General features: G+C 41.4%; 1 protein-coding gene across 1 annotated transcript in view; it reads left to right on the forward strand.

Moving 5' to 3' along the window:
• The first annotated feature begins 2849 nt into the window (after nucleotides 1-2849).
• The window catches only part of RNF144B (ring finger protein 144B), a 150104-nt gene continuing 127882 nt past the window's right edge, over nucleotides 2850-25071 (forward strand). Inside the window, exon 1 of the mRNA XM_040249345.1 lies at nucleotides 2850-2940. The gene's annotated coding sequence lies outside the window, so the exon portion shown is untranslated. The remainder of the gene's footprint in view (nucleotides 2941-25071) is intronic.

Consider the following 25071-nt stretch of genomic DNA (forward strand, 5'->3'; position numbering starts at 1 on the left):
ATTCATGCCTGGAAAATCCCATGGACAGAGGAGCCTGGCGGGTTATAGACCATGGGGGCACAAGAATCAGACATAACTTAGGGACTAAACCACCCAGATAATCACAATGGTGTGATCACTCACCTAGAGCCAGACATCCTGGAAAGTGAATTCAAGTGGGCCTTAGGAGGCATCACAATGAACAAAGCTAGTGGAGGTGATGGAATTCCAGTTGAGCTATTTCAAATCCTGAAAGATGATGCTGTGAAAGTGCTACACTCAATATGCCAGCAAATTTGGAAAACTCAGCAGTGGCCACAGGACTGGAAAAAGTCAGTTTTCATTCCAATCCCAAAGAAAGGCAATGCCAAAGAATGCTCAAACTACTGCACAATTGCACTCATCTCACATGCTAGTAAAGTAATGCTTAAAATTCTCCAAGCCAGGCTTCAGCAATACGTGAACCGTGAACTTCCAGATGTTCAAGCTGGTTTTAGAAAAGGCAGAGGAACCAGAGATCATATTGCCAACAGCCGCTGGATCATGGAAAAAGCAAGAGAGTTCCAGAAAAACATCTATTTCTGCTTTCTTGACTATGCCAAAGCAAATGCTTGGATCACAATCAACTGTGGAAAATTCTGAAAGAGATGGGAATACCAGACCATCTGACCTGCCTCTTGAAAAACCTCTATGCAGGTCAGGAAGCAAAAGTTAGAACTGGACATGGAACAACAGACTGGTTCCAAATAGGAAAAGGAGTCTGTCAAGGCTGTATATTGTCACCCTGCTTATTTTTTTTTTTTTTAGGCTTTTAACAAATTAGTACCCTGCTTATTTAACTTATATGCAGAGTACATCATGAGAAACACTGGGCTGGAAGAAGCACAAGCTGGAATCAAGATTGCCAGGAGAAATATCAACAACCTAAGATATGCTGATGATACCACCCTTATGGCAGAAAGTGAAGAAGAACTAAAGAGCCTCTTGATCAAAGTGAAAGAAGAGAGTGAAAAAGTTGGCTTAAAGCTCAACATTCAGAAAACTAAAATCATGGCATCCGGTCCCATCACTTCATGGCAGATAGATGGGGAAACAGTGGAAACAGTGGCTGACTGTATTTTTCTGGGCTCCAAAATCACTGCGGATAGCGATTGCAGCAATGAAACTAAAAGATGCTTACTCCTTGGAAGGAAAGTTATGACCAACCTAGACAGTATATTAAAAAGCAGAGACATTACTTTGCCAACAAAGGTCCGTCTAGGCAAGGCTATGGTTTTTCCAGTGGTCATGTATGGATGCGAGAGTTGGACTGTGAAGAAAGCTGAGCGCTGAAGAATAGATGCTTTTGAACGCTGGTGTTGGAGAAGACTCTTAAGAGTTCCTTAGACTGCAAGGAGATCCAACCAGTCCATCCTAAAGGAGATCAGTCCTGGGTATTCATTGGAAGGACTGATGTTGAGGCTGAAACTGCAATATTTTGGCCACCTGATGCAAAGAGCTGACTCATTGGAAAAGACCCTCATGCTGGGAAAGATTGAGGGCAGGAGGAGAAGGGGACGACAGAGGATGAGATGGTTGGGTGGCATCATCGACTGGATAGACATGGGTGTGGGTGGACTCCGGGAGTTGGTGATGGACAGGGAGGCCTGGCATGCTGCGGTTCATGGGGTCACAAAGAGTCGGACACCACTGGGTGACTGAACTGACTGAAACCACCAATCACCATCACTATTAAATTACAACCTCACTATGAATAATGCTACACTCTAACCTCCATATATATATAGATATGTAAATGAACAAATAAATGCCATTTAACAACTCACCACGGAGAAGATGAGAGGGCTGGATGGCATCACTGATGCACTGGACATGAACTTGGGCAAACTTGGGGAGATGAGAGACAGAGAGGCCTGGCTGCTGCAGTCCATGAGTTCGCAGGAAGTCCCACTCGACTGGGCCCCTGGACAACTCACCTTCTACATTCCCAGTAGGGATATGTCACTCGGAGAGCTTTCCTGTTAGTGAGACAGCGATGTTTCGCAACCCCTTTCCATCACTCTCATCTTTCATAGTATTGCTCAGTATGCTCTGCTTTTTGCTAGTTCATTTGCCACTAGATTTCTCTTTGAATACATACAGCTGCTCCTCCCCAGAACTTCAGGACTGCATCACTCTTGAGAACGGAGGCCCCGGGCATGCTCAGTACCCAAAGCCAAGTGAAATTAATTGCCTTTGCCCTGACTTGGGGCCCTGATAGGTGGTAGGTATCGACAAGAGGTCTGTCCCGATTGGCACAGCTGAACGTATCCTTCTTGGGGCCAACCGAAAGTCCTGGCAACCTAAGTGTAACTAGTGGGGACGTCTACATTTTTAAAACAATGAAATGGAAAGAGCTATTCTGGAAAAATTAGATTGACTGGCAGAAGATTCTCAGAGTACAATCAACATCAACTGTCGAGAGATGCTGTGATTAGAACAAATGAGGACGGAGGCAGAGGATGAATGGAAGTGATTCCTGCTTTGAACCTCAGAGGGTAGATCAAAGATTTTAAAAGGTTTTTTTTTTTTTTTTTTTTTCCCCTGAAATCGCCCAGCTCCAGAATTTCAAGGATCGCGTTCACTGCCTGCTTCCTAAAGAGAGCTCGTTCCTGGGGGAGGTGTGTGCGTGCACGCGCGGGGGAGGCATGGCTCGGGAGAGGGCCCCCAGCTCTCCGGGATAAACAGCAGGGGGAGAAGGGGAGCGCGCCGAGGCGGGCGGGAGGGTTGGGGAGGCAGCCTCGGGGGCAAGGGCCGGGGGAGGGGCCTCTAGCCGCGCGCAGCGGCTGGTAGCCTGGAGATCCGAGCGCCTCCGGTACCTGGAGCTGCTGCCTGGGGAAGCTGACAGCGGACCTCCGCGGGCCTGCGCCCGCGCCCTGCCCTTCCTGGTCTCCCCGTCCCGGCGCCGACCTCACGCGCACGGTAAGGAGGGGCGCGGGGTGCTGCCCTCTCTCCGGGCCAGGTGCCTCCTCGGCCTCCCCAGGCTGTCACCCCCTACTCCCTCCCTCGCCCCCTCCCCGGCCCCCTAGGCGCGGGGCTGAGCCTCGGGCGGTCGGCCCGCTGGGACTCGGACGCTCGCGGACCCCCGTCTCCTCTCCGCCCTCACCCCTCTCTTTACTCCCCTTTCCCCCCAGGCAGCTCCGAAACCCCGCGCCCCCGGCCCCGGGAGAGAGGGGCGGCGGGGGTGCGGGGGTGTCGTCCACCCTGCCCAGGTGTGTGTCGTAAGCATCGGGGCACCGATTTTCCCCGGAGTCTAGTCATTTCCAGGCTGAGATCACAACTCTTCTCCTTCCAACACGTACCCTCCCCCGCTTTTGTTACTATCCTAACTTTGGGAGGATATTAACCCCTGGTCAAGGTAGCGGTCTTATCTTGCGTATCTGCACCAAACAGGGATTGAGGTGCCTTGGTTTTTATTTTTGTTTTTCCTGAAAATGAAACACTGTGATAAGTTTACAGGGTGTTCTGGGTGATTGCGGCGCTAGAACTTTATCATAGTTTGAAGTAATAGCTCCTACTCGGATGCTGAGAGCCTGATTAAGAGATGGCAAGGTGTGTGCGTGTGCGAGCAGTCTTCCGTGTACTGGAAAAAAAAAAAAAAAAAAAGAACTTCAGGTGATTGCGATGAGCTGTCTCTCATAATTACCTGAAAATATCTATCAGGTCCTTATGAGGAGAGTGGGCACCCAGCTGTTGGTAAACATCAGCTGAAAATCGTAGCGTGCACAGGGAGTTTAAACGGAGTAAAAGCAGGTTCCCTTCAAAACTGATGAGTTGGGTGCGTGTCATTGGTTTTAAGACGGCAATTTTGGGAAGAGAGTGTAAACAGTTCTTCTGAAATTCAGATATAGGTTGGAGAGAAACACTGCACTTCTAAGAGCCCTTGTTAAAGAGTTAGCTTTTATACATCAACTTTTAAAATGTAAGAACTGCTTCACAAGTACTGTGGCAATTAGAGAGGGCTGAGGCCTATTCTCCTGGGAATCAGAAAAGCTTCCTTCAATTGCGCTTGCACTGGCTGACTTTCAGTCACCACTGGCATTTTTACTTGTTGGTTGTTTTAAGGCTAAAGACCCAAATGAACTATATCTCTAGGAACTAAAAGAGGAATTATCATATAAATTGATTCAGGTCTTGTTTACCTTCCTCAGTATTTGAACCAAGCTCTTCTAGCCTGACTTGGTTAAGAGTATAAATTGTATTGTGTTTGAGTTTGCACAAGTACTGTTTCTCCATCTCAAACTGTCATTGATGTCCACCTGCTGCTTTTCATGTATATGTATACCTGAACCATTCTAAGTACCTAACAAACTCTGAGTGTAACTGCTAGGGAAAATAAAGATTTGCATTTGTTTTTTGGAAATTTGAGGTGAAGGACTAATTGTTTTCAAACACCACGAAGTAGGTATAATGGTAAATCATACAACAGTTTATGAAATAAGATGCTTGTTATGAAACAGGAATAGTATCTGATACTTGCTTTCAAGGATATTAAGGACAAGTAGGCGACTGTCTGTAAAGCATTTTGAACTTTCAGAGTCACTGTCTAGGTATTGAGCCAATGGGATTGCTTTCCTGGCAAACTTTTTCTCCTTTCTAAAATTAACTTTCCCCTAGGAAAAATAGTGCAGATACACACAATTTAGCCAACCAAGTCCAGAAAATACTGTGTTTGAGTTTTAACAGTGACCTTAATTCCTTCCTCCATATCTCGTGTTTGCAGCTTATGACACAAAATATGCAGAAATGTTCATTACCCACTGACATTCTCAAAGCATTGGCTTCATGAGGGGAGTTATGGACAGAGTAAAACATTGTGTTATAAAATCTGTTGGCTTGGGGAAAGCTATTATTATTTTCCTATGGTTTTTGTGTATTTGTGTGTACACTGGGTCTGGGACTTACATAATTATGTATATATATGTAACACATGTTTTTAATAGGAATGAAAACCCACAGTATTTTTCTTTGTGGCAGAGTACTGTAAGCATTAGGTTTTGATTACTTTTTCATGCCAATTTTAATATGACAGAACTAAAAACTTCAAGGAAATAATTCCATAAAGAGCTGTTTGGAACTAAAGGCCTTTTTAATGAAAGATGTTTGAGCCCTTAGTCTATGTGCTCAGCATTCGCCGAGCAATTCTTTGTGAGCGAGTAAGGGTGGCAGATCCAATTCTGGCGACCTCAGACACTGGATGATTAGACCCTGTCACTCTTCTCCAGGCCTTTAATTTAGTCTGTAACTTGATGCTTCACTGACCCCACACTCTCCCTGCCACGCTAGCTCATAGAGGAATTGTTGGCACTCTGGGTTGAATTTTTTCCCCCTCCCATCAATTACAACGTTTGCATTGGTTGCAGAATGCAGTTACATTTTTAGCTCAGTATTCTAAGAAATACCTTTAGCCACAGAGAGAGTAGGCTTAGGGCAGCCTCGCTCACAAATTGCCTTATTTAATCATGCCATGTTAATTTAATTTCTATGATTCACCTACACAGAAATAATCAAGTCATACAGCATTAAAATTGGAAGACACTTTAGAAGCCATGTAGATTCTAATAATGTCTTCCTACAGATGAATATTGATGCAGTTGTAGCCATAACCCAAACTTGGAGGATAGACTTGACGTTTCATATTCTTTTCATAGGCATTCAATTTTATATTCTTTCCAGTTCTTGTAGTAGTGAGGACTTTGCTCATTTGAAATGAATTTCTTTACAAGTTCAGTGATACAGGAATAGCATTAAAGTACGTTGCAAATCTCTGATTTTCAACGAAACTCAAAGCGTGACCTTAAGGGCAGTGTAGGTTGTTTATAAAGCCAGTGAATTATTGTAAACTAGCATCCTGTGTTTTTCATTACTTTGGATGTGGTCTATTTCAACTGATTGACAGAAGAAAAGGCGTATCCTAAGCAAGATGATGGTAAAGAAAGAAAAGTAAGGTGGTGAGGTATGTGAAGAACATGAATTACTAAGTCAGCAAATCATTCAGAAATGATTGGCCTTCAGACCCCTCCCAGAGATTTTATTCTGAAATAGTGGAGACAATCACTGGAGTTTCCAGTCCTCAAAATCCTACTTAAATAAGACTTGGTTTTTGGAAGTTCCACTTCTTGATGTTTCTGCCTTTCAGGATCTTCTGTCCTAAAAGATCTATCTTCCCAAGTTCCTATGGCTGAAGATTTCCAAAAGAATTTATCCCAGTACATAGGCACTGAAAGGATTGGATCCAATCTTAAGAAACCATATAGATTCTAGGGGAATACTCTTGCTAGTGCTACAACTGTCTACCATTTATTTATTGAGGTATTTTACATACATTAAAAAGTATCTTTATAGCCCTAATGGATAGACGTTGTCATTCCTTTTATATAGATCTGTGACTCAGAAGTTAAGCCTCTTGGGCATACTCACATACCCCTTTGAACACCCCACATGAGTATCTCTATGAGTACAAGCTGTTGATTGAATCTGTAGATGATAGCATGCTAATTTGGGGATATCTGGCAAATTTCCTAATTCTGCAAAGACCTTATAAAGTCTTCTCTGGTCCTTATATTTCAGTGTGTGTTCAATGTGTGGAACTCAACATTCTTAGATAGATTTAATGACTAAAGACAATTACTACATTGAAAATATGTGTTCCAAAGTAGCATTAATCCTTAACAATCAGGATGCTTTTTAAAATATACTTTATAATTTCATGACATTTGGTGATTTACATCTATAGTATGACTATTTGCTACATTCTCCATGGCTCCCTATAAGTGATTCTGTTACACTGAATCATTCATTTCCTTCAAAGTTTTTAGAAATACTGTCTCCCAGTGTTGTCCTGCTAGAGCAATTACAAATTAAAATGTGTATTCCTTTATTAAACTGTCTTTTAAGTCTCCTTTATATTATAGCTGTTGTTCATTCGCCAAGTCATGTCCATCTCTGTGACCCCATTAGCATGCCAGGCTTTCCTGTCCTTCTCTATCTCCCAGAGTTTGCTCAAACTTATGTCCATTGAGTTGGTGATACCTTATTTAGCAGTAAGTTTTAACGTTCAGTTCAGTTCAGTAGCTCAGTCGTGTCCGACTCTTTGCGACTCTATGAACTGCAGCACGCCAGGCCTCCCTGTCCATCACCAACTCCCGGAGTCCACCCAAACCCATGTCCATTGTGTCGGTGATGCCATCCAACCATTTCATCCATTGTCCCCTTCTCCTGCCCTCAATCTTTCCCAGCATCAGGGTCTTTTCAAATGGGTCAGCTCTCCCCATCAGGTGGCCAAAGTATTGGAGTTTCAGCTTCAACATCAGTCCCTCCAATGAACACCCAGGACTGATCTCCTTTAGGATGGACTGGTTGGATTTCCTTGCAGTCCAAGGGACTCTCAAGTTTTAACGTTAGTCTCATAAGTTTGTTTTAATCAACTTCTTTTGAGTTTGTTGTTTATTCTGTCTGATTAACAGTAAACCATACATAAAGAGGGGGCAAGTTATCTCAAAGTTTAATCTTTAAGGGTAAAAGCTTCTAGTCCAGGAGAGACTCTTTGCACCTGTGGAATGCATCCTTTTCTTCCATGTCCCCAAAGGCAGACATTATTCTCTGCATTTAGCTGGTTCTTAAAAATATCTTTGTACACAGAGTTTTGTAAGCAGAGGCTCCACTGCTACGCCTAGTACGTGTTCAGTTCAGTTCAGTTGCTCAGTCATGTCCAACTCTTTGTGACCCCATGGACTGCAGCATGCCAGGCTTCCCTGTCCTTCACCAACTCCTGGAGCTTGCTCAGACTCATGTCCATCAGTCAGTGATGCCATCCAGCTATCTTGTCCTGTCATCCCCTTCTTTTCCTGCTTTCAATCTTTCCCAACATCAGGGTCTTTTCCAGTGAGTCAGTCCTTCCCATCAGGTGGCCAAAGTATTGGAGTTTCAGCATCAGTCTTTCCAATGAATATTCAGGGCTGATTTCCTTTAAGGGGCTTTGATTGACTGGTTTGATCTCATTGCTCTCAAAGGGACTCTTAAGAGTCTTCTCCAACACCACAGTTCAAAAGCATCCATTCTTTGGCGCTCAGCTTTCTCTATGGTCCAACTCTCACATCCATATGTGACTACTGGAAAAACCATAGTTTTGACTAGACGGATCTTTGTTGGTATGGTAATGTCTCTACTTTTTAATATCCTGTCTAGCTTTGTCACAGTTTTTCTTCCAGGGAGCAAGCGTCTTTTAATTTCATGGCCGCAGTCACCATCTGCAGTCATTTTGGAGCCCAAGAAAATAAAGTCTCTCACTGTTTCCACTGTTACCCCATCTATTGGCCTTGAAGTGATAGGACCAGATGCCATGATCTTAGGTTTTTGAATGTTGAGTTTTAAGCCAGCTTTTCCTAGTATATACAGCAACTGTCTTGTTCATACAGCTCAGTTTCTAGGTCTGCAAATTGGGACTGTTGCTGCCAGAAACTCATGTAGCCCTTGTTCTCATTTCTGCCCCCTCTTGGAAAGTGCAGAAGTACCTCAGGAAATTTTGCTTTAAATCTTTCAGCAAGGTCCTGTCACTTCATGCTTCTTTCCCGTAGTATTTAATGAGTTCAGACTTTTTTCCTTTTTAAAATAGTACTCTCCATTAGCATACTTGAGCAACTTATCACTATTGAAATGTTTCTTGGGAAACCATGTGAGCGGGAAAAGGTAAGAGTATTTGGAATAGCGTATGTGAATTTGTATATTTGTATATGAATATATTTCAGTTTATAAGTAGGCTTATAAAAGAGGTAATCCTATATTTCCTTAGTATTATCCAAGATCAAGATGTAAAATCAGTCAACAGTCTGATATGTTCCTGAAACCTGTCTATTTTCAGTTGTATATCTTATTTTATCCTTTGTAATCAGAGGACCATGGCCTTTGGATTCAGAAGGTTGTGGCTTATTAGTATTCCTTAATACTAATCATGCAGCTTTTGCAAATTAGTTTTCTTAGCCTCATTTCCTTCATCTGGAAAAGGTGATAGTCACACACCCAAGAGTGGTATGGATCACACAAGGTGATTATAGAGGAGTTGTCAGAACATATGTCATGGTAGAAGGTGTGGGCGAGGTAAACCAAGAGAGTGGAGCAAAAAGAACCTTCAGCAGTGAAACTCAGTGCACATAGGAAGCCAGTCAACAAGAGGAGCCTGAGGAAAGGTGGTCAGAACAGAGGACAAAGATCAGGAGAGCGTGAAATCAGAATCTAAGGGAATGGAGAAATTTAAGATGGACTCTCATTAGCATCACAAGGAAAAGAAGGTACCATTGGGTTTGGCAATTGGGTCAGTGTGACCTCAGCCATGGGCAGTTTCTATGGTGAGATACAGACAAAAGGAAGTGGAATGATGAACAAGCATTGGGAAGATAGGAAAGTGCAAACAGCCAATAGAAAAATGTTTCTCTCTTAGGCGGAAGGAGAGAGAGGTCTGGCACCAAGCAGATACTCAAGATTGGGACACTGGATTTGGACTTGGGGGAGTAGCAAAAATCCTACCCCAGAATTTTAGGGACTGAATGTCTGCCAATTTTAAATCTTTTTCTAGTAAGGAGATTAAAAACACTACCATCTCATCATATTTCAGAAAAGAAAATATCAACATTAGGGAGTTAAGTAAATTTACCTTTATGAGCAAGTCAGTTTCTTAAATAGTAAAGTTTTTCTTCTCTTGTTCAAGATTTATCAGTACTTTCAAGTTTCCATCTCTTCTTCTTTAGGGATCTGGCCTCACCAATTGCCTTTTCTCTCAAATATTTTTAATCTCTTCTCAACTGATTCTTTTTCGTTAACATATACACATACTCCACTCTCTTAAAAAAAAAAGGTCCCTATTAACTCTTACAGAAATTAAACAGTGTCAGGAAAGAAGGGATGCTTTATATGTGGCAGTAATAAAACTTGATTACTGATTGGACTTGGCAGATAAGAGAAAGGGAAGAATCTAAGAGAGCTCCCAGATGACTGTGCCACTTGGTATCATGGACGAGGAGCCAGGCTGGGAGAATAGAAGCTCCTGGGTTCAGTCCGGCTACATAGATTGGGAACTCTGACTGTATCTTTGACTCTTTCTCCAGTGTGCTTCTAACTAGGTCCCCACCTCACCCTGTCACCCCGCTTCAGTCATTGTCATTTCATCCTTCATGGTTGGTGCTTAAACCTCGCTTTCTAGAATTATTTAACTCTTGAAAGTTCAAACCCTGCTTGTAGGTGTCTGTGAGCCAACAGCATACATGTTTTCTACTCGGGAAAAAAAAAAAAAAAAGAAATGGAGCACTTGAGAGAAATAGGAGTACATGTGGAATAGGATATTAAAATGGAACCTGTTGATAGTTCTCAGTTTTAGCTGTGGCTCAAGACAAGAGAGGCCACATTCCAAAGTCCGGTGTAAGACCACAGCGCCCATGTGGGAAAGGAAGTACAGGAGAACCAGTTTAAATTGTTCATGATTAGTTTGTTGGCCACTTCCAGGTGATAAAACATGATTCGAGAGGCCAAGGAAATAATTATTAGAAGGTTTTTAGAGAGTTGGTGGTATATTTGAGTCCCCTATCCTGGCCACCAACAGAACGGTGTGAGGTACCTGCTCCTCAGCTCACGTCCAGAGAAAGGGTTTTATGCAGATCATTTGGAGTATTTAATGTGTATCCCTTCAGAAGGAGAAATATAGAGATTCAGGCCTGAGAAATCTGAAGGATGAGGGACTGGCTAGCTAGCTCCTCTGATGACGGAGTGAAAGAGTCGTCACTGCGTCGCTCCTTAGTTTGATCAGGTACAGAGGGCAAGGGTGGTTACCTAAAGAACAGAAGCAGGTCATCACCCAAAAGTGTGAGCTAGCTGGGGTCCTCAGGTCATGTGGAAGAGGGCCCTTGGACTGGACCCCAGCTGGACCTCAACTGAGGAAGGGGTTGTAAGTAACCATCTGCAAAAAAAAATCTGTAGGTGAGGGATCCCCGGTGATGAGATTCAAGGTTTTCAGTCGCTCTAACTTCCATTATCTCCATCAGCATCCCACTCCTGGTTCAACAGAAAAAGTAAGCTTTTTAAGTGTCCATCAGTAGATGAATGGATAAAGAAATTGTGAAATATATAATGGAATATTACCCAGCCATAAAAAAGAATGAAATAATGCCATTTGCCTCAACATAGAAGGACCTAGAGATGACTGAGTGAAGTAAGTCAGGCAGAGAGAAAGTCAAATATCATGTGATATCACTTATACATGGAATATAAAAAAATAGCACAAATGAACTTATTTACAAAACAGAAACAGACTGTAGACATAGAAAAACTTATGGTTATCAAAGGGAAAGTGAGGTGGGAGATAAATGAGCAGTATAGGATTAACAGATACATACTACTAAATAAAAAGGAGATAACAAGGATTTACTGTATATCATAGGGAACTATATTCAATATCATGTAATAGCTTACAATGGAAAAGAATATATATATATATATTTGTATATTTGAATCACTTTGCTATACACCTGGAACTAAAGCAATATTGGAAATCAGCTGTACTTCAATTAAAAAGAAAGTAAGCTTTAAACACTCACTACGCTCACAGATCCTGAGCTTCCCTGGTGGCTCAGAGTTAAAGCGTCTGCCTGCAATGCAGGAGACCTGGGTTTGATCCCTGGGTCTGGAAGATCCCCTGGAGAAGGAAATGGCAACCCAGTCCAGTATTCTTGCCTGTAGAATCCCATGGATGGAGGAGCCTGGTGGGCTACAGTCCATGGGGTCACAAAGAGTTGGACACGACTGAGCGACTTCACTTTCACTTTCACTTTCACGCTCACAGATCACCAGCATTAGAGCTAATGATCTAATTAGTCTGTATTAATCAAGGAAGAATTTTCTGTCTCGTTTTCTGCCTACCTTACCCACTTTTGTATCAGAAAGTGGGGCAACCTCAATTAGCCAGAGAGAGAAAGAGTCTTTGTGTCCCTTTCCTAATACACTTGGGAAGTGTGCAGTGGGCCATACCTAGTTGCAGGAGGGAGCCTTGTCACTTCACATGAAGTTGGAAGAGTTTTAAGTGCTATATTCGATTAGAAACATTACAGAATTGTGATTTTTTTTGGATCTAGAGTGAATTGAAAAGACTTCATTATTTGAGTGATTAGAAGTCATGACAACTGTCTTTGAATTTCATCCCAGGACAAAAGAAAAACCCCACATAATAAAATTAAAGAGGCAGTGGAGGAAACAGCCATTTTCTGCTTCTATCCCACGAGTCTTGCTGGTTCATTTTAGGAGTCACACATACAAAACCATTTATAGTTTTTCAATGATACATAATTGCCAAAACGATAGGAAGGAAAGGCAGATACGGTTATTATAGGAATCAAATTTATCCACGGAAATGTCACAATAACTGTTTTCATTTCTTAAAATGATGCTATGAGAATTTTAATTAATCAATTAAGGTACACATTTGGTAATTATAAGACGAGGTTTGCAATCTGTTCCACAGCTGGGGAAATGATCTGAGATAGGGCTTTTGTGTAATAAGCAACATGAGACATTTTTCCCCTTCTGTTTCTAGAGAATCATAGAAGCAATAAACAGCTAAGATGAATTGTTCACCATTTGTATTCTGCCACTGATCAATTTTTTAAAAGTGTGTGTGTTCCTGTGAAACAATAAAGAGGATGTTCATAAGCCAATAAACTCTAAAATAACCAAGAATGCTAATGGATGCCTCTTTTCAGCTTTTGGGAATTTTAAACTGTTAGCTTCCATATAATCTTTGCAGCATTTGCAATGTTATTCAAAGACTTTTATGGTCAAGGAGTGACAAGGGGACAATCTAAATATTTTTATTAATGTGTTCCTAGAGTTGAAAAGTGAAAGTGAAGTCGCTCAGTCGTGTCCGACTCTTTCTAAGTTGAAAAGACAACTTAAATACATTTGAGTCACACAGAGTATTTACACTGACAGCAAGTGTGGTTTATACCATAGAAATGGAATTTTGGATCCAGCGGTGGTATATTAGATGGACTAATATATTAGGAAGAGAGGTGGTTACTTGGTATGGGGCATGAGTCAGTCTTCAGTAGAGGAAGTCCTGTACTCTTAAGATCCTGAAGACAATGCCACGCCGTTCTCGTACAGTTCCTTGAGCGCAGTGGTTAAGAGCAAAAGTACTGAAAGTGATGTGGCCCCGGGGCATATCGTGAAATATTGCTTTTTCCCTGTAGAAGGCGAAATTCCAAGATGTCTCCTAAGATTCTCCTCCCTGGTGTACACCTCTGTAAATCCTTTCCCCTTAAGTGTGGCTCTATTAAAATGGTCTACTTTTTTCCTTTTTCATTCAAGATATTTTCAATTCTAGATCTCTGTGTGGTTCTTCTTGAAATCTTGTTTTGTACTACTTTCCTTCTGAGCATGCTAAGCCGTTTTCAGTCAAGCCTGACTCTTTGTGACCCCATGGACTGTAGCCTGTCCGGCTCCTCTGTCCATGGGATTCTCCAGGTAAGAATACCGAACTGGGTGGCCATGCCCTGCTTCAGGGGATCTTCCTGATCCAGGGAGAGGATGGAATTTTTTCTTGTCCTTCTACCCTCCTGACTTTATGTAAGCCTCACCTGGTAGGTAAATTCTACACTCAAAGGTAAATATCCTATTCTCATATTCCTAATAGGTCTTTGATTTCTATTCAATGTTGTGGGTTTTGAGTTTCTTTTCTGTTTCTAGGAGACTTCCTTTTCTTGCTTTCTGCCCAGTATGCACTTAAAATAATTCATTATATTTATCCAGAGCTTCTGTGTGTTAGCAGAGAAGGGGATGGGATAGGGTGACAAGGGGTGAGATGGAGTGGACTTTCCAAGTCGGCTCAGCATGCCTTATTGACTAGAAGTCCTTCACTTCATTTTGTGATCTACCCACCTCCCCATTTCATTTTACTTTTTATTGGAATTATATTGAATTATATAAAAATTAATGTGGAGAGAATTTATATATTTACAACATTGAGTCCTTCCACCTGTGAATCTGGTATATATCCCACCCTTCATTTGAAATTTCTCCTTAATGTCCTACTGAAACTGCAATTAAAAATCGATACTGGGGACTCCCCTGGTGGGATCTAGTGACCAAGACTCCAAGCACCCAGTGCTGGGGGCCCGTGTTTGATCCCTGGTCAGCGAACTAGATCCCACATGTGGCAACCAAGACCCAGTGCAGCCAAAAATAAAAATAAATACTAAAAAAACTTAAAAAAAAATCGGTACTGTATTCTTCTTGCTAAATTTAGTTCTAGGTTTTATACTTTATTCTTAGGTATTATTCTTGGCTTGTTGAATAACCACAAGCAAATTATCTAATCATAATAGTGTTAATTTGGTGGAACTAATTACTCTTATTTAACTCAATTGCTTAGTGAATATAAAGTGACAGACTTACTGGAATAATTCAGGTTAACATTTTCATTTATGAGTTTACTCTTACTATAGTTCAGAAGTCTAAAATACACATTTATCAAAATGACTCAAATGCATAAAGTATGCAAAAGCATAGAGCTTTTTGAAACATGGGTAAAAATCGAAACTACTAACAGAGTAGTAAATAAATTGATATGTATGTTTTTTTTTCTTGTTTAATATTATCTTTTTTTTTTTTTTCACTTGATGCATGTCAGAATCAGGATTTGAAATGATAACTTGAAAGAGGGAAGTTGCGGAATCTGTGGCTAGACTGGGGACTCAGATTTACGCGACAGGCATTGCGTGAGCTCCATCTTCATTGCTAGGATATGGCAGAAGTCAGCCCAGACACAATACAAATGTTACGTTCCTGAAGCGGCCTTCAGTGGAAACTCTGGGACCACACCCTCTCTTGCCAGTGAAAAAAACTGTCTACCCTGGTTTCATGTACGCACAGTGTTAAAGGATTTTGCAAAATTTATCATTTCTTTTATTTTTTTTTTTCATTTCTTTTAATTAAAAAAATAGATGTCTGCCACCATATGTCAGGTGATACAGGAATCTAATGGAACATCCCCAAGTCAACCAAGCGTAAATGGGCAAATCTTGTAATATGTTAGGAATTTCTGGGCTGCAATATTCTCCATGCTGCAATATTCTCTTCAGTTATTCTGTTATGCTTAGATAGCACCCTATATTAAAATTTGCTCATTTTAGAAAATTGCACCTTTGCTGTTCATTTTCATTATTTTTTCATGTTATTGGAAAATAAAAATATAAAGCCTAATCCATGCTTTTTAAACTATGATTCCACCCACAACTGTTCTGAGAACACATTAGGGAGGTTATGGGAAATAAAAAGCCTCATTATATGATTTACTAAAGTGAAATCCATATATGAAAACAAATGGGATATGCATTATTAACATTGGAACCTGTATATGGTATTATGGTTACAAATCAATTTATTTATCAAGTATGTATACCTTCTTCACATGCAGCTGGTTGATTTTTTTTACCATCTCCCTTAAAATATGGAGATGAAAGAAAATGAGAGTGAAAACAAGTCAAATTTGTTGTATCTGAGAAGCCTAATGAAAGGCTGATCAGAGTTGCTATATAATAACCTCCCTTGTGGCTCAGCTGGTAAAGAATCTGCCCACAATGCGGGAACCCTGGGTTCGATTCCTGGGTTGGGAAGATTCCCTGGAGAAGAAAATGGCCACCTACTCCAATATTCTTGCCTGGAAAACCCATGGACAGAGGAGCCTTGAGGGCTACAGACAATAGGGTCACAAGTCAGAACTTAGTGACTAAACCACCAGTACCTTATCTTTAAGTCAAAATGTCATAATGAGAGAAGCCTTAATAGAGATAAGGAAAAGGCTTATCTTGATAAACAAGGAGGCAGAAGCAGAAGGGAGTATGATCTGTTTGGAAGTAACATTTACCCAGCACCTATGCCCTGTGGGTTTCCCTGGTGGCTCAGATGATTGAAGAATCCGCCTGCAATGCAGGAGACCTGGGTTCAGTCCCTGGGTTGGGAGGATCCCCTGGAGAAGGGAGCAGCTACCCACTCCAGTATTCTGGCCTGGAGAATTCCATGGACAGAGGAGCTTGGCAGGCTATATAGTCCGTGGGATCGTAGAGTTGTACACGACTGATCTACTTTCACACACACACAGCTCTGTATGAGGCACTGTTCAGTGACAAAACTGAGGCTCAAAAAAGGCGTAAGAGCAGAAACTAATGCAGGTTTAGTTGCTAAGTCACTTCAGTCGTGTCCGACTCTGTGTGACCCCATAGACAGAAGCCCACCAGGCTCCCCCGTCCCCGGGATTCTCCAGGCAAGAACACTGGAGTGGGTTGACATTTCCTTCTCCAATGCATGAAAGTGAAAAGTAAAAGTGAAGTCGCTCAGTCGTATCCAACTCCTAGTGACCCCATGGACTGCAGCCTACCGGGTTCCTCTGTCCATGGGATTTTCCAGGCAAGAGTACTGGAGTGGGGTGCCATCGCCTTCTCCACAGGTTGAGTTACCCGGCCAGTAAAGAAGGAATAAAAATTTGAACTTGGGCCAAAGCCTATGCCCTTTCTCTATCCAAGACTATGTGTGACATGAAAATATAACAGTAAAACCTTTTCAACAACTGAACCACGAGTGGAAGCCAGGTGCCTCTCTTCTTTCATTACAATCTCACCGTGTAATCAACAAATCATTATTGCTTGCAGAGCCTTATTGATTCAACTCTGTAGAACTCCTTTCTCATTGGCTCCATTGATTGATGTCGCACCTAGAGCTGGAAAGAACTTCAGAGATTTAGAATTTACAGACGAAAGATGTAGATCAGAATCCTTTTGTGCAAGGTTTTCAAAACAGACATGTCACCTTCTGATTAAGTAGGTCTGAGGTGTGGATGGATGTGTGCGTGTTTGGAACCATTTCTGAGGTAATCTCATGTACTCTTCTAGGGAAGAATCATTTCTCTTGTCTAACCCCTTAATTGTGTAGATGAAAGAGTTTCCTTGGAAGGAAGAAAAATGCTTCTAATTTAAGATTGCCTTGGTTAACATTGGCAGTTCAAAAAGTTAGGCCTTAATGAGTCTGTTTCTCCAGTTCTGGGCTCGCATTTCACTACCATCAACTTGCAATTTAGTTTCTGACTTAATGACTTGGGGCTTTAGGTAGATCTTTATTTTCAAAACAAATCTCTATTTTTCTGTAATGTAGTTGAATGAACAATGCTCTGTACTGTATTTTGGGTTCAGAAATTGGGAGAAGCTTTTTAATGATGATAATTCAAGTTAGTTGCAAACAGCTGCAGCAGAAGGGGAGCGGACAGAGCTGCTGGGTCCAGTGTGCTGGCAGCCACACTGAAGTTTGTACAGTGCAAATGGGACCAAGAGTCTATCTAGGCAGGAAAATAATTTTTTAACCTTCTAAGTTGATTTTCAATATGCTGTCTAGGTTGGTCATAACTTTTCTTCCAAGGAGTGTCTTTTAATTTCATGGCTGCAGTCACCATCTGCAGTGATTTTGGAGCCCCCAAAAGTAAAGTCTGACACTGTTTCCACTGTTTCCCCATCTATTTCCCATGAAGTGATGGGACCAGATGCCATGATCTTCATTTTCTGAATGTTGGGCTTTAAGCCAACTTTTTCACTCTCTTCTTTCACTTTTTTCAAGAGGCTTTTTAGTTCCTCTTCACTTGGTGTCATCTGCATATCTGAGGTTGTTGATATTTCTCCTGGCAATCTTGATTCCAGCTTATGCTTCTTCCAGCCCAGCGTTTCTCATGATGTACTCTGCATAGAAGTTAAATAAGCAGGGTGACAGTATACAGCCTTGACAGACTCCTTTTCCTATTTGGAACCAGTCTGTTGTTCCATGTCCAGTTCTAACTATTGCTTCCTGACCTGCATATAGGTTTCTCAAGAGGCAGGTCAGCTGGTCTGGTATTCCCATCTCTTTCAGAATTTTCCACAGTTGATTGTGATCCACACAGTCAAAGGCTTTGGCATAGTCAGTAAAGCAGAAATAGATGTTTTTCTGGAACTTTCTTGCTTTTTCCATGATCCAGCGGATGTTGGCAATTTGTTCTCTGGTTCCTCTGCCTTTTCTAAAACCAGCTTGAACATCTGGAAGTTCACGGTTCATGTATTGCTAAAGCCTGGCTTGGAGAATTTTAAGCATTACTTTACTAGCGTGAGAGATGAGCGCAATTGTGTGGTAGTTTGAGCATTCTTTGGCATTGCCTTTCTTTGGGATTGGAATGAAAACTGGCCTTTTTCAGTCCTGTGGCCACTGCTGAGTTTTCCAAACTTGCTGGCATATTGAGTGCAGCACTTTCACAGCATCATCTTTCAGGATTTGAAATAGCTCAACTGGAATCCCATCACCTCCACTAGCTTTGCTTATAGTGATGCTTTCTAAGGCCCACTTGACTTTACATTCCAGGATGTCTGGCTCTAGGTGAGTGATCATACCATCGTGATTATCTTGGTCGTGAAGATCTTTTTTGTACAGTTCTTCTGTGTATTTTTGCCACTTCTTCTTAATATCTTCTGCTTCTGTTAGGTCCATACCATTTCTGTCCTTTATCAAGTCCATCTTTGCATGAAATATTCCCTTGGTATCTCTAATTTTCTTGAAGAGATCTCTGGTCTTTCCCATTCTGTTGTTTTCCTCTATTTCTTTGCAACCTAGATAGCATATTGAAAAGCAGAGACATTACTTTGCCAACAAAGGTCTGTCTAGTCAAGGCTGTGGTTTTTCCAGTGGTCATGTATGGATGTGAGAGTTGGACTGTGAAGAAAGCTGAGTGCCGAAGAATTGATGCTTTTGAACTGTGGTGTTGGAGAAGACTTTTGAGAGTCCCTTGGACTGCAAGGAGACCCAACCAGTCCATTCTAAAGGAGATCAGCCCTGGGTGTTCTTTGGAAGGAATGGTGCTAAAGCTGAAGCTCCAGTACTTTGGCCACCTCATGCGAAGAGTTGATTCACTGGAAAAGACTGATGCTGAGAGGGATTGGGGGCAGGAGGAGAAGAGGATGAAAGAGGATGAGATGGCTGGATGGCATCACCGACTTGATGGACGTTTGAGTGAACTCCGGGAGATGGTGATGAACAGGGAGGCCTGGCGTGCTGCGATTCATGGGGTCGCAAAGAGTCAGACACTGAGCGACTGAACTGAACTGGACTGAACTCAAGTTGACTTTACATGTGTTGCGTATATATCTGAAGCGATGAACAACAGCGTGTATAGTTTATGGCTTAACTTCACCTCCCAATATGATTGTCTTTAATGACTTTAAAGCATGAATTCACAAATTCTGAGGTTTATGCAAATATAAAAGTTACCTTTTTTCAGATGAGTAAAGCAGGCTCCTGGAGACAATTGGAAAGCAAGAGGGTCTTTTTCTTCCCATGTTGGATTGTATTATTTGTGGAAGAGAATAGTGCACTGCTTTCGCACTGTGGTGCTGAAGAAGACTCTTGAGAGTCCCTTGGACTGCCAGAAGTTCAAACCAGTCAATCCTGAAGGAAATCAATCCTGAATATTCATTGGAAGGACTGACGCTGAAGCTGAAGCTCCAGTACTTTGGCCACCTGATGTGAAGAGCCAACTCATTGGAAAAGCCCCTGATGCTGGGAAAGATTGAAAGTGAAAGGAGAAGGGGGTGGCAGATAATGAGATGGTTAGATAGCATCACCAACTCAGTGGACATGAATTTAAGCAAACCCTGGGAGATACTGGAGGACGGGGAGGCTGTCGTCCATGTGGCCGCAGAGAGTTGAACATGACTTAGCTACTGAACAATAACAACAAATAGTGCACAGTTAATTTTAAGCTTAGTTGAGATCATCCTCCTTAGTTGATCAAAAGCTAACTAAGCTTCTTTTTTTCATTCACTAGGCCCCAAATTTAGCTTCTGTAACAACACTGATTGAGATATTTAATAACAAAGTATTTTGGGTTTAAGTGACTTGCTTTGTAACCTACCTTTTATTAAAACATTCACTTTTTTTCATTTAAAAAATTTTATTGAAGTATAGTTGATTTACACTGTGTTTAATTTCTGCTGTACTGCTAATTGACTCAGTTATACATGCATTCTTTTTTCATATTCTTTCCATTATAATTTATCATAGGATATTGAATATAATTCCCTGTGTTATACAGTAGAACCTTGCTGTTTATCCACCCTATATGTAATAGTTTGCAAAAACAGATTCAATTTTTAAAGGGAGTTCTAGGTCTAAATTCACATTTTCCTTTCTCTAAGAGGAACCTCTACTGTTCTTTCCATAATATGTAAGGTAAATTTTTTTTCCTGTTAAGAGTATTCTTAATGATCAGAAGTAAATATGAGTGTCCATATTTCTTCAGCTGGTTGGAGAGAATGACCTTGATTCAAGTAAAATGTCATGAACTGACCCCTGTAAGAAAAAGTATAATGCCACATAATACCTTCTAGAACTTAGAATCTTTCAACACTGTAAGAAAAAGGACACATAGAAGCAGAGAGAAATAGATAACAAAAAGATTGTATACCTAAACAAAGGAGTAAAGTGTAGTCACGTACAGAATGAACAGAAAACTTTTGCTTTGGTTAGAGAAAATTTTGCTAGCTCTGGCATAGGATTCTTTGGAGCAAGCCCTTTGCAAGCTGCACGGGCTAATTCCTTGAGCAAAATGAGATTTTCCACTTACATGACTACTTGGAAAAAGCAAAACAAAGCAAAAAAATAACAACAAAACAACAACAAAACCCCCAAACCAATAGCCAAGTATTCACCATTTGTGTATGAAGTAAAGGCTTCTGTATTTGAATATTACATTTTCAAGAGACTATATCTTGATTTTAACATGGCCAATGCAACTAGTGACCATTAGTTATCCAGTGACTGAATAAAGGTTTTTGCTGAAGGTGCTTGATTCTTGGTGGCATTCTTTTTAGCTAGCTTCTGCTTGTGATGAAAAAACCAACAGCTAGGTACTTAATAAACTTGAGTATTCAATCAGAGAAGGTCAATGTCCAGTTATTTATGTTTCAGAAATACAGTGTGTTGTGGCAATGCTGGTCTTCAAATATTTCTGGTTTTCTGCCTTCAGTATTGCATTTTCTGACTCCTGTGTGGTTGGATGGGATCATGTGACCAGTTTGATGATGTGTTAATGGAATTGTGTGTCACTTTTGATGGGTGGTGTTTAATCCACAGTAAGAGACCCCCTGGAATCCAGCTACTCCATTGGCCTGGAAGAGAATGATGGACAGCGCCCCCTGCTGAGCCAGAATAGCCATTTAGCATGAGTGAGGAGACCCTGTTTAGGTCACTAGGGAAGAAAATGCTTCCAATTTAGTCTGTGGGTTTAAAGGGAAATAATGTAGGCAACACATTTGACAATTTAGAGCAAAAAGAATAATAAGATTTTCTATTTTTTTTGGATGGAAGGAAGTGGAAATGTGTCTGTATCATTATCTTTCTATTTATTTATTTTTGGCTGTACTGGGTCTTCGTTGCTGCACGAGCTTTTCTCTAGTTGTGGCAAGAGGGGGCTACTCTCTAGTTGTGGTGTGCGGGCGTCTCGTTGTGGCGATTTCTCTTGTTGTGGAGTGCGGGCTCTAGGGCGGTGGGCTTGCAGTAGTTGTGGCTCCCCAGCTCTAGCGCGCAGGCTGAGTAGTTGCAGCGCACAGGCTTAGTTGTTCTGCAGCAGGTGGGATCTTTCCAGATCAGGGTTCCAGCTCGGGTCTCCAGCAATGGCAGGTGGGCTCTTTACCACTGAGCCACAGGGAAGCCCCCCTGTATCATTATTTTGATCTTCCCCTTTGGTTATTTTTTATCACCTATGGTAGCAAACTATGTCTGGAGTGACTGCGGCAACCAATCTCAGAAATTTCTGAACTGCTATTTTAAATCACTAGTAAGACCCAGTCAATAAGAGTCGAGGGCTCTGGGTCCTACTTTTCATGTTGCCAGTGCACGACTTCCATCCTATCTGGGTCTTACGGCCATATCTATACATAGGTGTTGAAACAAATCGTCTTGAATATCTTTCTAGCACTGTTGATCTGTAATTCCAGGAAATCAGAGTAACATGCTGCTAGCTATTCTGGGTTAGAGATCTTAGACACAACGTTAAAATATAAGAACCAAGTTTAAGTATATCTTAGTCTAACAATTCAAGGAATAAATGATCCTTAAATCATCCTAGACTTTTTCCCAGAACATGATATACTGTGCTTTCAGAGTTCTTTTGTAAGTGCTATCCATGATTTTAAAAGTATATATTTGACCAGGTTTTTCTGATGAGTAAATATATTTTGCGTTTACTTAAGAACTTTTTCTTTGGCATTCACAAAATTTCCCAAGGATGTAGTGGAGTTACCTCTGTTTTGTTCAACTTGTTTTGTTTTTACTCTTTGGCTCAGCTGGTAAAGAATCTGCCTGCAATGGGGGAGACCTGGGTTTGATCCCTGAGTTGGGAAGATCCCCTGGAGAAGGGAAAGGCTACCCACTCCAATATTCTGGCCTGGAGAATTCCGACTGTAGAGGGCATGGGATCACAAAGAATCAGACACGACTGAGCGACTTTCCCTTCACTTTTAATTTTTTAAAAACAGATGTGGATGCCAAAATCTTTAACTTTTACTCAAGATTGTGTGCTTAGTTGCTCAGTTGTGCCCAACTCTTTGTGACTCCATGAACTGTAGCCCGACAGGCTCTTCTGTCTATGGGGATTCTCCAGGCAAGAATACTGGAGTTTGTTGCCATGCCCTCCTCCAGAGGTCTTTCCAACCCAGGGATCAAACCCAGGTCTCCCGCATTGCAGGTGGGTTCTTTACTATCTGAGCTACCAGGAAAGCCCAAGATTAGTCAACTTTAAATTTACTTTATTCCCCTTGAGTTCTAGTGTTAGTCATTCAGTCGTGTCTGGCTCTTTGTGACCCCATGGACTGTAGCCCACCAGGCTCCTCGTCCATAGAATTCTCCAGGCAAGAATACTGGAGTGAGTAGCCATTCCCTTCTCCAGGAGATCTTCCTGGGATTGTACCCAGTCTCCCACTTTGCAGGCAGACTCTTTACTGACTGGGTCATGAATTGGCAGGCTCCCTTTTGATGAAGGTATGAATACAACAGTGGCAACATTTAAAGTTCAGCTATCAGATCTTCAAAATATTTTGTTTGCCATCAGTTTGGCTGAAAAGATCAAGTGACAAAGCTTTTAGGATCAATTGTCATGTGCCTAATGGTCGAATCAATGTCACAGGTTTCTTGCTCTGGCTATTGACTGACTTTTCTCAGAGCCCAGAGTAAGCTCACTATAGAACCATGAAGCCACAGACTCCGGCCGAAGGCACATCTAAGTTATATTAATATCATTGGTATCCTCGTTGGTAAGGGGACTAAGTGATCTGTGAAATCATAATTCAGTTTTTTACTTTTATGTAGACAATCCAGTTTTCTTGCTTGGGAAATCCCATGGACAGAGAAGCCTGGTGAGCTATGGTACATAGGGTTATAAAAAGTCAGACACAACAGCAGCTAAACAACACAGAACAGACAGTGTTCTGGACTGTTCAATTTGTACTCTTCTTTTTTTTTTCATATTGCAGTTTCATATAGTTGGTATTACAGCATAATATTTTTTACTTTAGGGAGCTATTAATGGTAGAGAAAGTTAGTCATAATGATTGTCACTCTTGTTGTTTGTAAAATACACTTCTGAGTATCAAAAACTGCCTGAAAATATAAGTCTACTGAATTGCTCAGATTCAAAGGCAAATAAAATGCTCTTTATGTAATAACACTCAATTTTGGGGGAAGCAGAGTGTGACATTTGGACAACTGTTACTTATTTTGTATTCCTGAAACATTATTTTCATTCTCTGCTTTCAACCGAATCTTAAATATAAAGACAGTTTCGGTGCATTTACCCAAAGAAAGAAAAATAACTAAACACGATACAGACCTTACTCAGTCACAGGAATTCTTATTGAGCTTAAAGCCCCTTGTACAAAAGCACCATTCAGTGCTTTAAAGAGCTTGAGAAGAGTGATCTTAGTGGTACAGTCTTATCACCTTCACCTCTTCATCTTACCTGGTCTTAAACATTGGCTGCTTACAGTGGAGAGCAGTGTTAGAAAAAGGGATTCCGTGCCTACAGATTCACTTAACCCTGAGGAATGCTTAAGCCCCCAAGGCCGAGGTAATGCACTGGACGCTTTCTGTGTATGTGTGAGCCACGGTCATGGGGTCTGTCCGTAGGTATGAGAGGTATGTGGAGTGAGGTATTTACTGACTCCTCTCTGCCCCCAGCATTTAACTGAGCTAAGCCAGAATCCACATGTCACAACTTGGGTGGCTTAATTGGTGAGGACTGTAAACCGGATGGAATGCAGTTGACACTGAGGCTGTCCTGAATGTGTTCAGATTTGATGGTGTGAGAGAGATGTGCATTTTGGCATTTTGTGTGATTATTTTCAGCGGAACACTTGTTATTTTGGACATTCTCTCTTAGCCTTCTACAAACAAGTAGGGTCGTTTGCTCGAATCTAGCTGTTTCTCCAAGTTCAATGGATGCTATGAAGCAAACCCTAATAAATATGTGACTCTAGACCTTCAGTTAATAGACCCATAAGATTTCTGGGCTTCCCAGGTGGTACAGTGGTAAAGAATCTGCCTGCCAATGCAGGAGATGCCAGAGACGCAGGTTCGATCCCTGGTTGGGAAGATTCCCTGGAGGAGGAAATGGCAATCCACTCCAGTCCTCTTGCCTGGAAAATTCCATCAGCAGAGGAGCCCGGCAGGCTACAGTCCATGGTGCTGCAAAGAACCATACTCAACTGAGCGGCTGAGCACACACAAGATTTCTCTTATCTTAGCAACTATTCACAGAGAGGGTGAGCTGTATTCTTAGGGTACTTAGTATCTGAGGTAAGTATAGATTTTTTTGCATTCACACTTGAGAGATTTTACAGCATAATTAAATAACTGTACCTACATGCCCTAAGGGATTATTGACAATAGTGGGTTTGATATTTGGGGGGAAAATAAAGTTGGAACTCATCAAAGTAAAAGCAAATTAAAGAGCAG

Source organism: Oryx dammah, unplaced genomic scaffold, assembly GCF_014754425.2.
Source record: "Oryx dammah isolate SB20612 unplaced genomic scaffold, SCBI_Odam_1.1 HiC_scaffold_11, whole genome shotgun sequence".
Lineage (NCBI taxonomy): Eukaryota > Metazoa > Chordata > Mammalia > Artiodactyla > Bovidae > Oryx > Oryx dammah.